The 13,187-nt window shown below is 48.3% G+C and overlaps 1 long non-coding RNA gene across 1 annotated transcript; it reads right to left on the reverse strand.

Moving 5' to 3' along the window:
* Positions 1-6,074: 6,074 nt before the first annotated feature.
* On the reverse strand, positions 6,075-10,950 carry LOC118659823. Its single transcript, XR_004968718.1, has 3 exons — positions 10,021-10,950; positions 9,136-9,580; positions 6,075-8,156 (listed from the first exon to the last, which is right to left on the reverse strand). It is a non-coding gene; the product is annotated as an uncharacterized LOC118659823 (long non-coding RNA).
* Positions 10,951-13,187: the final 2,237 nt, after the last annotated feature.

Below are 13,187 nucleotides of genomic sequence, written 5' to 3' on the forward strand. Positions count from 1 at the left end.
GATGGTCTTAGGCGACCCCTGTAAAAAGGTCATTTGACCGCCAAAGGGGTCGAGATCCACAGGTTGAGAACCGCTGCTGTAGACTGAAGGGTTCTGTGTTCGAGTCTAGTCAAGGGCACATACCTCAGTGGCAGGCTCCAGGGCGAGTGCAGGAGGCAACCAATCGATGTTTCTCTCACATCGATATGTTCACATCGATATGTCTCTCTATCTTTCCCTCTCTCTTCCACTCTCTCTAAAATTCAATGGAAAATACCCTCGAATGAGGATTTTAAAAAAATGATGTTGAAAAACAAACAGATAAATAATTAAATTTATATATATATGAAATGATTCTCTTAAAAAATAAAAAGGAAGTTCCAGAGTCCTCGCCCTGACTGGAGAGGCAGTGGGTCTCAGCTGTGGCCCCACGTAAAATCCTGTGGAGGTTAAAGAGACAAGTCCCCTCTCCTCCTAGGCTAACGCCTCTGGTCCTGGTGGGCCCTCTTCCAAAGTGATCAAAGAGTTCTCTGATGATTCTGCTGCACAGCCCAGTCCAGCACCACAGGGGAAGGGTGGAGGATGCTTAACTAACAGGGACTCACTGCACACAGGCCAATCACAGGGTCTCACCACAGAAACACAGAAACCTGATTGATTGCCATTCAATCCCTCGGAACTCTTGCTGACCAGGCCGGTCACCTGACTCACAGCTCCAACTACCTCCCAGACTTCCACGATGGGTCCACGTCCACAGGGAACTCAAAGCACTTAGGAGTAAAAGTGACTCACCAAAGCTCTTTGCAATTTCCTCAGTTTCTCTACAGGCTCAGGGTCATAGCCCAGAACCCTCTGCATGTCATTGTCCTTCAGTACCAACATCTTTTCCAGCATAAAGCGAATCCTAAAAATAGAAACACACGAAAGAGAAAGCCATCATTTCAAATTGTATGTACAACTGACCTTCAACTTTGGAAGAAATAAACCAACTCTGCTGGTGGCCATCACTGCTGATAAACCTGATGGTCTCAGGCAGACCAACCCCTCTCCAGCCTCTGCAGTAATTTAACATAAATCCGGTACTTGACCTCCACCGGATCCTTGACCACTACCCACAGATCTCCCACTTTTCCTCTCCTGCTCCCCGCATCCCCGACTCCTCCCACTGATCCCCCCACTTGCGCTCCTCCCTCCTGACCCTGTGCTCTGAGTCACCCCTCCTCCCACAAGAGTTGCCATTCCTTCCCCCACTCCTGACCTTTTCATTTCTTTAACTTTTAATCTAAAATAATGTCATATTAAGAGAAAAGTTGCAAGAATAGTACAGAGACTTCCCACATACCCCTTTCTGAGATTTCTCCAAATGTTGACTTTTAAATGATATAATTCATGAACCACCAAACACCCATTCAAAATGTACACTGAGTATATTTAAGGTTGTGCCTCCATCTCCACAATTTTAGAACGTTTTCATAGCTCACCAAAAAGAAGCTCCAAACACATATTAAAAGCCATGCCCTGATTCCCACAACCCACCAGCCCTAGGCAACAAGGAGTGTACTTCCAGTGTCTGCTGACTTGTTTTTTTAATTTATTTATTTTGAAAAACATATTTTTATTGCCCTAGCTAGCCGGTTTGGCTCGGTGGATAGAGTGTCAGCCTGTGGACTGAAAGGTCCTGGGTCCAATTCCAGTCAAGGGGGTACCTAGGTTGCAGTCTCCTCCCTGGCCCAGGCCCAGGTCAGGGCATGTGCAACAGGCAACCAATCGATGTGTGTCTCTCACACTGATGTTTCTCTCTGTCTTTCCCTTTCTCTTCCACTCTCTCTAAAAAGTCAATAGAAAAATATACTTGGGTGAGGATTAAAACAAAACAAAACAAACAAACAATATATATATATATATATATATATATATATATATATATATATATTATACACACACACACATACATATACATATTTTTGATTTCAGAGAGGAAAGAGGAAGGAGAGAAACATCAATGATGGGAGAGAATAATTGCTCACTGTCTCTTGCACGCCCCACACTGGGGATGGAGCCTGCAACCGGGCATGTACCCTGACTGGGAATCAAACCACGACCTCCTGGTTCATAGATCCAGGCTCAACCACTGAGCCATGTTGGCCAGGCCGACTTCTCTGTTTTAAACCAGACCTCTGGGCATTCAATACAAGGACGCTTCTCTGGACCACTGTGGCCTGTCTCCAGTGACCTTCCTCCCGCTCTTCCTCTCAAATGTCTGAATGTCCGTGTTTCTAACCCTGAGGCTTCCCACCTCAGGGCCTCAGGACCTCCTCAGGGGCTCAGACCACAACTCCTCCCAGTGAATATCACGGGATTTCAGAAAAGAGCCCATCTTCCCTTTTGAGTGTGGGTCATCTGCATGTACTGCTGTCCACCGAAGGCCCAAGCTGAGAATGTGGGCTCACCCTGGCCTTCCCTTGCCCGCCTCACCCACCTCGTCAGTCCTCACTGCCACACCCACTGCAACTGAGCTAATCCTCCCACCACTGGCTCCATCTCCCTGCCTGACCACCTCCGTCTTCTACGTTGTAGCCAAAGGGACCATTAGCATGAAAACTTCCTTTGCCATTTTCCCACTCAGAACCCTCTGGTGCCTTTAGGATAAAAGCCCAAATTCTTGCAATGGCCTCTGCCTGCTCCTCTGTGGGCCCCACACAAACCCTTCTCCTGCTCCTCACACATTCTGGGGCCTCCCTGTCCTCCCCTACTCTGACCTGCAGAAAAGAAAACAAGGTAGGAGCCATGCTCAGCTCTGCTTTCTAGAGGGGAAACTGAGGCTTGGAAGACTCAGGTACAGGGCTGTCCACTGGCTGAGCCGGAAGTCCAGGTGTGCTGACACCTGAGCCCCAAGCCAAATGGCCTTCCTCAGTAAATAATTTTTGAATACATGAGTGTTAAATAAATCAGTTCTTAAACTCAAGAACTATCCTGTTTCTTAATAATGAAAAAAGGCTTGTTCACATCCTATATAATAAAAGCCCAGCGACTGAACTGTGGAACGACCAGAATGACGACAGGTCAACCAGTAACTATGACACGCATTGACCACTAGGGGGCAGACACTCAATGTAGGAGCTGCTGCCCGGTGGTCAGTGTGCTCCCACAGTGGGAGCGCCGCTAGGCTGACCAGGATGAGCGGTGCTTCCACAGCAGACTGATCTCTGCAGGCCATGCCCCTAATCAGTGCACAATCCCCCTGCACCAGGCCTCTAGTCTATGTAATTAAAGTCTGATATGCTAATTGTCTCTCCAACCGTTCGACCACTTAACCAGTCGCTATGATGTGCACTGACTACCAGGGGGCAGATGCTCTGACTGGTAGGTTAGTTTGCTGCTAGGGTCCTGCTGATCGGGACTAGGCGAGATGGACCAGACATGCCCTGGTGCCCTCCCACGGTCCCCTCCCAGCCTCGATCATGCACCGGTGAGGTCCCTCAGCCTGGCTTGCGCCCTCTCACAATCTAGGACCCCTCAGGGCAGTGGTCAGCAAACTGCAGCTCGCGAGCCACATGCAGCTCTTTGGCCCCTTGAGTGTGGCTCTTCCACAAAATACCACGTGCGCACGCACGTACAGTGCTATTGAAACTTCGTGGCCCATGCGCAGAAGTCGTTTTTCGGCCTGGGCGAGTCTATTTTGAAGAAGTGGCGTTAGAAGAAGTTGGGGGTGTCGGTCAGTCGGGTGACGGGAGACTCAGCGCAAGCGGGCCGCGGGATATGCAGTGCAGGGGATTCATGCACGAGTTGAGTGAGCCAGTCAGTCAGCAGTCTCATTGTGCAGTAGTTAGTGCTAGTTGCATCCGCAAATCACGCGCGAGTGACAAAAGTACCTACTCGAAGCATAAAGTTACCTGTATTTTTCCAACCAGCTGCAAATCCTACAGGTATTTTTTTATATATATTTTATTGATTTTTTACAGAGAGGAAGGGAGAGAGATAGTTAGAAACATCGATGAGAGAGAAACATCGATCAGCTGCCTCCTGCACACCCACTACTGGGGATGTGCCCACAACCCAGGTACATGCCCTTGACCGGAATCGAACCTAGGACCTTTCAGTCCACAGGCCGACGCTCTATCCACTGAGCCAAACCGGTTTCGGCCCTACAGGTATTTTTGTCAACAATTTAAGAATTGTAATTCTTTTGTGTTGGTGGCTTTATTATTATAAAATGAAACATTTTTTTAGGTGCCCTGTTTGAGATGGCTACAAAGAAGCAGCAAAGAAAAATGGAAGATGAAAACATTGAATTTAAAGTTGAATCTACCTACCTATATAGTTTAAGTTTAAAAAATTTGGCTCTCAAAAGAAATTTCAATCGTTGTACTGTTGATATTTGGCTCTGTTGACTAATGAGTTTGCTGACCACTGCCTCAGGGAATGTCGGTGAGCCGAATCTGTGCACTGGGTCTCTAGTTTTAAAGATTAAAAAATCTGCCGAAACTGGTTTGGCTCAGTGGATAGAGCGTCAGCCTGCGGACTGAAAGGTCCCAGGTTCGATTCCGGTCAAGGGCATGTACCTGGGTTGTGGGCACATCCCCAGTAGGAGATGTGCAGGAGGCGGCTGATCGATGTTTCTCTCTCATTGATGTTTCTAACTCTCTATCTCTCTCCCTTCCTCTCTGTAAAAAATCAATAAAATATATTTTTTAAAAAATCAAATCACAGAAGCAGAAGATAACAGATTACTAGCAAATGAAACATAGCATTTACCCTTTATTTCTATGTGCGGGTCAGCTTCTGAGGATTTAGGCACTTAGGAGGCAGGTCGAGTGGCCCATCGTACCTTGTCTTGTCCTGGAACTTGCCGCCTGCCCTGCTGGCTTTGGCCTGGGTCTCTGTGATCATTTAAAGTGACAAAACATTATGTTTTCTCAACAAAAAGCCCACATTTCTCAGCATTAATAGGATCAGTTCCATATCTTTCTCTGTGAAATTTCTTGTAAGTTTTTCCAAAATGACTAATATGAGGAGAGACTGTACCAGGTGGAAGTCATACAAATGGGCAATGATGGTGAACAGGTTGTCACACTCTTTGCCTTCGCTTCCCTTTCCATAGAGATCGTCAAACTTCCTCACCACGGCGTCCAGAAAGGGAGCTCACCTGCACAAATGAAACAGACAAAACATTATTGCAAACACCTGACAACTGTGGCAGCAAGTTCCTCTCAGGGATCCTTCTTTTCAACAAGCTGTAGTGTTTATGCTGAAGGAGTCAGTACTTTTGAAATCATTGCATCATTATACACATGGTAGGATGCACACACCCACAGGGCATACACTTTAAAATCCAGTCTGAGTGTAGAGTATGATGCACAGCAACACAGACCGGCAGATGCAGCACAGAGCAATCTGCCACAGCACTGGAGCCTCCCCTGTAAGCACACCCTCTTGTCTTCTTAGTCTAGGGTGGACTGCCTCAGCAAGCAGCCATCTGGCTCCTTGGAAAAAGACCACCACACATCTCTGTCTGCAACGCTGCACATCTAATGGCACTCATTCTAAGGAGGAGGCAGGAGCAGGACGAGGTAGGGGCATGGAGCTCTGTGCTGAAGGTCCAGTTGGGAAGTGAGACCTGCACAAATACAGTCCTGCTGGACCTGGGAAGGAAGACCCCGGAACAGAACTAGCAGTTTGACCAGCAACTCGGCCAATAGACGTGAAAGATTAAAATCTGACGAACAGAAGCTGGAAAAGGAAACCCGAGAGGAGCAGGCTATGGGGGGCTGCTTCAATTGTGGGTGCAGGTGAGCTCAACCACACAGGTTAGAGCAGGGGTGGGCAAACTTTTTGACTCGAGGGACACAATGGGTTCTTAAACTGGACCGGAGGGCCGGAACAAAAGCATGGATGGAGTGTTTGTGTGAACTAATATAAACTCAAAGTAAACATCATTACATAAAAGGGTACGGTCTTTTTTTTTATTATTTCAATAGTTTTATTCATTTCAAACATTTTAACAAGAAAATGTAAACACTAATTATTATAATTTGAAACTTCAAAAAATGGAGGAATCATAGCACAATAACATACCTTATATTGAAGATGGCAAAGGCAAAATAAAATTGCCTAACAAAGGAAAGGTACAAAAGCCTTTCAAATTAAACTTAAATACAATAAAATAATTTAAAACTAAAACAAATAGAAAAGAACAAAATGTGTAAACAGTAAATTAAAGATTTTCTTTAGTGCAACTTCCAAATTATGCCCGGGACGTAGATGTAGATGGAAATGTAGACTGGGTTGAAAGGTTTTTGGTCTTTAAAACATCAACTTCAGTGGGAACAGTGTTGTTGGTATCCTTTTTTAGCTAACGCATCAAAGTCTGGAGTTAGTTTTGTTGTGGCTATTCTCAGGATAGACCTGAGGCGTTCGTCAGTTAAGCTGGATCTGTGAGGGGCTTTGTTGATGTTCATGATGCTGAATGTCTGCTCACAAACATGGGTGGACCCAAACAGCACCAGTATCTTCTGTGCCATCCTCCAGATGTTTGGAAAAGTGGCTTCATTAAGTGAAGCATAAAAGTCTCTTAGTTCAAGAGAGCTGAATTTCTCCTTTAGGACAAAGTCAGACTGAAGATCGATGAGTTCCAGTTGCACCTCTTCTGGTGCTGTTTCAGGGTTTTGTGACAAAGGACAGGCCACCAGTTGAAGTGACTGGTCAATTTTTTCAACATCAGAAAACCGATGACAGAATTCTGCATGCAGGTCATCCAGTGACTTGCTGTATTTCTTCACGTTTTGGATGGTCTCCTTCTGTGTGGCTAGTGTGGCAAAATGAGTGAAGACTTTGTCTGAAATTTGTCTGGAAAAGAAAATCAGCTTCGATTTAAAGGCTTTCACATTAGTGTACATGTCATGTACATACTGATCTTTTCCCTGTGGCTTCACATTTAGCTCATTCAAATGTGAAAATATATCTACAGCAAATGCAAAGTCACACAGCCAATTCTTGTCACTCAGCTCAGTAAATTCGTCAGACTTCCCCTTTAATTTCAAAAATGCACCAATCTCTTCTTTGAGCTCCCACACTCGTTGGAAAACTTTGCCCAAACTCAACCAGTGGACACGAGAGTGGTAAAGTAAGTCATGGTGATCTGCATCAGTTTCCTCCAGAAACTTAATAAACTAACGGTGCTGAAGTCCCTTTGCTCGAATGAAATTAACAAGCTTTACGACTGGATTAACAACATGATTAAGTTGTAATATAGACTTGCACAATGATTCCTGGTGAATAATACAGTGAAGAAAAATAACATCTTGGTTAGGGTTCTCCTCTTTCACTTTATCCTGAATTCTTTTTAGCAGTCCAACATTTTTTCCAGTTAAATTTGGAGATCCATCTGTCGTGACATTAGCAAGTTTACTCCATGGTAGCTTAATTTTCTCGATGACAGTAGACACCCGGTCATACAAGTCCTCTCCCCGTGTTTTTCCTTTCAGTGGCTCCATGGCTAAAAACTCCTCCGTAATTTCAAAATTGTCACTAATCCCTCGGATAAAAATTAAGAGCTGAGCAGTGTCCTTTACGTCATTACTTTCATCCAATGCTAGTGAATAAAACTTAAGGAACTCTGCCTTACTATTTAACTTGCTGGCCAAGTCTTCATCAATCAGTTCCACTCGACGAGTCACTGTCCTGCGCGATTAGCTGAGTTTTTCAAACTTGCCTTTGCTCTCTGGACACAAGAGACCTGCTGTCTCTATCATACATTCTTTCAAAAACTCGCCTTCAGAGAGAGGTCTGCTAGCTTTTGCTAATTTGAATGATAGCATAAAACTTGCTTTGGTAGTTGTCTCTTGAATTGCAGTTTGTCTGTGAAAGACATTTTGCTGAGCCTGTAATTTAGCCATCAACCTCTGTGCAGTAGCCTCCCGTTCTTGAGGTGGCTGCTTGCTAGCATAGTTGCCATGCTTTGTGGCAAAGTGATGGCTGAGATTGTACTCTTTGAAGACTGCAAGTGTTTCCTGGCATATCAGACATACCGGCATTGATCGGACTTCGGTGAAAAAATATTTTGTTGTCCACTCCCTCTTAAACACTCGGCATTCACTGTCCACTTTCCTTTTCTTTGGTCCACTCATGTTTAATATTGGGCTAAAACCAACAGTACCGTTCTCTTATTAAATTCTTTACTAAAATAAGACAGTAAAGTATAAAAACAAGTGATTAAATTTGCTCTACTATAACATTTTTGGTCTTCTAAAAAATATATATATAACAAAATCATCTGAAAAAGTTCAGACATGGGACAGAGGCACACCCTGACCATAGAGAACAACCCCTTTCCTCCATAGGAAACCTGTGTATCTTTCACACAGGCCCTTTGTTTATGGTAACACACATAGCTGCACATTGCTGTGTCTTCCAGACACACTTGTATGGGAGGTGCTAGGGCAGTGCAAAACATGGGTAACCAGTAGTTACCACTAGCACTTCCGTTACTGGCAAAAAACAGCCGCAGTGCACATAGTGTGAAAGAGCCCATTATCAATGTCAGATTGCATCCACTGGACTCTATAAAAACAACCAAGTGCCACTTTTAAATGCCCATTGCAACAGTTTTTCTTATTAAAAGCTGGAAATGGCAGGATATTTATATATATACCCCTACTGTGACAGCCTGGCAGAGCATTACAAAGGAGAAAACCCAGCATCTGGTGATGTCCATAAGTACAAGACTTCAGGCTGTCATTACCAGGAAAGGGTTCCAGCCAAGTATTAGATATGAACATTTGATTTTCAGTTTTTCATTTGTCCAATTACTTCTGAAACCCTGAAATTAAGCGATTTTGTAATAAAATCTTTAGTTCATCACATTTCTATACAATCTTTTTGTTCAACCCACTGAATTAGGGTTCGTTCACACTAGCCGTGCTGCCGTTGCAGTGTGGTGCAGTACTGCAATGCAGCGCAGCTAGGGTTAATGCAGGATACACAGGTTTCCATCATGTTTGCCTTGATGCTAATGTGCAGTGGTGCATGTTAACACAAATGCCCTGAAGCACGCATTTTTACAGCTGAAAGTCTTTGTTGTTTTATTAACAAGTCATTGTAATGTACAGAATGTGGGAACAGGAAAAAATCGTGTTTGAGTAGAGCTCTTAATCTTACCTCAGAAAGGCTCTGACACTGTGCTCTCCAGGGGCGTGCCTCCCTGCATCACCACGATAACGTGTCTACGCATTCCCAGGGTGATGTCGGGAGACGCGTCCGCGGGCATTACAAGGAGCCTCTGGAAGATTGAGAGGTTGTTCCTTCTATATCCGCCCACTCAGAAGAAGGAGCTGCGGCCCTGTTTCCCGACGTTGCCATGTTAACACTGCTGCTGGTGAAGGAGCAGAGGGGAGAGCAAGAGAACCCTCCGCAGGCCGGATAGAACAGCCGAAGGGGCCGGATCCGGCCCGCAGGCCGTAGTTTGCCCAGGGCTGGGTTAGAGTGTGATATACACGCGTCATTGCTGAAGGGCAAACACTAAATGCTAGAAGCCTCCAGAGAAAGGCGCAGATGGGCAGGAGGGAACAACTTCACAGAGGCCAGCGCCCAGACAAGGGATATTCTGTGGGTAACAAATAATAAATGTAACCTGTAAACTCCCTCCTGGAGCCCCTTCGTGAAAATCAACCTGAAGAGCATCCTATGACCACACATTATGCTCAAATATAACTTAAAAAAGAGACATTAGCCCAGCCGGCATGACTCAGTGATTGAGAGTCGACCTTCGAACCAGGGACTCGAGGTTTGATTCCTGGTCAGGGCACGTGCCCAGGTCCGGGCTCAATCCCCAATGTGGGGCCTGCAGGAGGCAGCTGACCAATGATTCTCTCTCATCATTGGTGTTTCTATCTTTCTCCCATTCCCTTCCTCTCTGAAATCAATAGAAATATATTTTTGAAAAGAGAAGTTAGAATTCTGCAGACATAAAAATAATTTATGTATAAACTACTCAGGTTGAATGTTTTCAACACACGATGGGAATTAATTAACTACATCAAATACCTGAAATTCTGAACGTATTTGATGTCTTCAATATAAACTATCATCAGTGGAGCATTTAAAACGAGCAATGCCGTTCATGGTGCTGAAGTTGTTAAGCTCGCACATTGGTTCCGATGGGACTTGCACGCAGATCTGCAGGTGTCTGATGGATAAATGACTCGAGAGCAGCTCAGGGACGCACCCCAGGGGCGTGACCCACTCTGGGCCCCACGGGGACGCTGCTGAAACCCCAGACCTGGAGCCTCATGGACCCGCGTGCAGAGAGCTCCTCGCTCTGAGCCCGAGGCTCCGTGATGAGCCCGGGGCACTGTGATGAGGCCTCTGCAGCGCGTCCTTCCCGGCGCCCTTCCCGCGGCGGGGAAGGCTGACGGGGGAAGCGGACAACGACCTCCGGTGCCCCGTCCAGCGGACGCCTGACTGGCTGCCGGGGGTCGGGGTCCGTGGCTTTTACTACAACTCGGGGACATTCTGAGCCGAACCCTGTGGCTGAGGAGGGTCCCGGACCGACACCGGAGGAGTTGGGCCCCGGAAGTCCTGGGGCAGCATCCCGAGCGTGGGCCACACAGGGCAGAGGCACGCGGGCTCACGCGCCCTCTGCAGGGCGGGCGGGCGGCCTGGGAAAGGGCGTCTTTCTCAGAAACAAACCCCGACTCGGAAGGCGCCGCCCTGAGCCGCTGGTGCAGGCAGAGCGGGGAGGCCGATGCCCGGAGGACCGGGAGCCTGAGCAAGGCCGGCCCCCAGCTCGCGCCCCGCGCCCCGCACGTCCCATCTTTCCCGCAGAAGCTGACCGACTCCCCGCATGAGCACGTCCCCCGCGGGGCTGCCCTCCGAGACCGCCTGCCGGGCTCCTCCCCGCAGGGTCAGCCGCCCCAGGCCCAGGTCCCCCTGAGGCTTCCCGGCCCCGCGCTGCCAGCAGCCACACAGGCCTAACAGCCCTGCACCCCTGGACTCTGCTGTCTACTGGACAAACCTTGCTGACTCCCTGCAGAGGCGGGACTTCCGGGTGGTGCCTGGAGGGCAGAGCACTGTGAGGGGCGACGCGTCGCCCCCTGGTGGCGGGAGGCTGCAATGTGTCCACTGTCAGAACTCTGTGCTCTGAGTAGGTGAGTGCAGAGATGCGCTCTCACTTCACACAGGAAAGCCCTGCAGGTCCTGGTACAGAGGCCTCACGCCCTGCTCGGAAGGGGCCGTGCTTGTCGCAGGCGTGCATCTTGTCACATGTGAGTGCACTGACGGGGGAGAGAACATGCCCACAGGGAAATGTGTCCTGGTGCCTGGGTGTGCATTTACCAGTATTTACAGGAAATTTCTACTCAGTTTGCTGTTCTGAGACTGGTGTTTCCACTCAACCCCGGGCCTCGATGTCTCCGTGTGCCCGGTGATCCCTGTCCTGAGGTGTGTGCTGCAGTGTCCCCACATCCATGCGGACGGGACACAGTGACCTTGGCCTTATTTGGGAATAGGGCCTTTGCAGTTGTAAACAAAGCTCAGAGGAGGCCTTGGGTCTTGGATGGGTGGGCCCTCGCTGCAACGACAGGTGTCCTTGTGAGAGGGAAATTAGACTCACTCGCAGAGAAGGGCATGTGACTTGCAGCCCCAGAAGGACCAGCCTTGCCCTCACCCTGATCCCGGGGCTGAGTGTCTCACAGGCAGCGTGGAGAGCTCCGGTCCCTGCCCACCCGCCTGGTCACTGCCTCCTGGGCTCCTGGAGAGAAGCCACAGGAGAGGAAGGGGCTCCAGGCTGGGGCTGAGGAGCAGGAGGAGGGGTGCCTGGGGCGCTGGCTCCTCACTGCCTCCCTGGGCACCTACCATCCTGTGCCCTGACCTGTGGACCTGGGTTTATATCTGCCCAGAGGGCCTGAGGACCAGGGCGCAGGGCTGTGCGAGGGAGACTCAAGAGCAGGCATGACAAAGTTCGTCTCAGTCTGTCCCCCCTCCTCCTTATTCATCTCACAGTGAGGGACATAGTGACCGTGGTCTTGTGGGAATAGCAAGCTGGGCAGAAATTTCCCATAAATACTGGTAAATGCAGACCCAGGCACAAGGACACATTTCCCTGTGGACATGTGTGGGGTAGTGAGGGTGCGTATACTCAGCACCCTCACTACCCCCACCCAAGTCTCTACAGCGTCTCCCTTCTGTCTTACACCCTGGAGCCCATGACTCTTTCTCATGCAATGGTTTCTCTGGTGCTAATTGGGAAGAGGGAGTCAGTCGCCCCCTTTCACAGGAACCAAATGAAGTGAATCCATTTATTCCCACGGAGTGCTGACAAGGGCTCTGGCACAGAGGAGCTGCTCAGTGAATGAATGCCAGCGCCCTCCGCAGGCACTCAGGGCAGTTGGTGGACAGGAAGTTCTGTTTCTCTGGACCTGGTGAAAGGGCTGGTTGCAAACATAAAACATCCCATGAATGACACAGGGGCTGACAGGTGTGCAACAGGGCAAGTGGTAGGGCCAGGGTGCTGGTGTGCGCACATGTGTGCATTTGTGTGTGTGAGTGTGTGCTCCTAGGAGTGTCTGTGCATGCAAGAGATGAGCTGAAGATGTGGGCAGGGCCAGGTGTGAACGGTCTGCCGACTCATACTAGGTTTTGTGTTTATCCTGGAGCACTGGGAACTGGCGAAGTGTTTTAAGTGGACAAGTGGGTAAGGTTGGGGGGGGGCAGCACCCTAAATCGATCGGCATTTGGATAAGATCACCCTGCTGCATGCAGGACTGGCCCAGGCGAGTCAGAATTGAGGAGCTGACCAAAGGCTGTTGCGTCAGACACTTGTCCCCCAGCCTAGATAAAACTGTGGGTTGGAGTTTTGCTTGATGTCTCTTTACAAATAGTAACATGATTGATCTATTAAGAGTAATATAATATACAGTTTAAAGTATAACCTTTAACTTGGTGTCTTAGTCTGTTTGGGCTGCTGTAAGACACCACAAACTGTGGGGCTTATTCATCTCACTGTCTGGAGGCTGAAATCCAAGATCAAGGCCCAGGCAGATTCCCTGTCTGGGGAGGATCCTCATCCTAGTTCACAGACAGCATCTTCTCACTGTGTCCTCACATGGTGGAAGGGGAGAGGGAGCTTTCTGGGGTCCTTTCTAGAAGGGCGACTAACCCTATTCATGACCTAGACATCTTCCAAAGTCCCCAAGTCGTAACACCACCACCTT

The sequence above is a fragment of the Myotis myotis genome, unplaced genomic scaffold (assembly GCF_014108235.1).
Source record: "Myotis myotis isolate mMyoMyo1 unplaced genomic scaffold, mMyoMyo1.p scaffold_m19_p_1, whole genome shotgun sequence".
Taxonomy (NCBI): Eukaryota; Metazoa; Chordata; class Mammalia; order Chiroptera; family Vespertilionidae; genus Myotis; species Myotis myotis.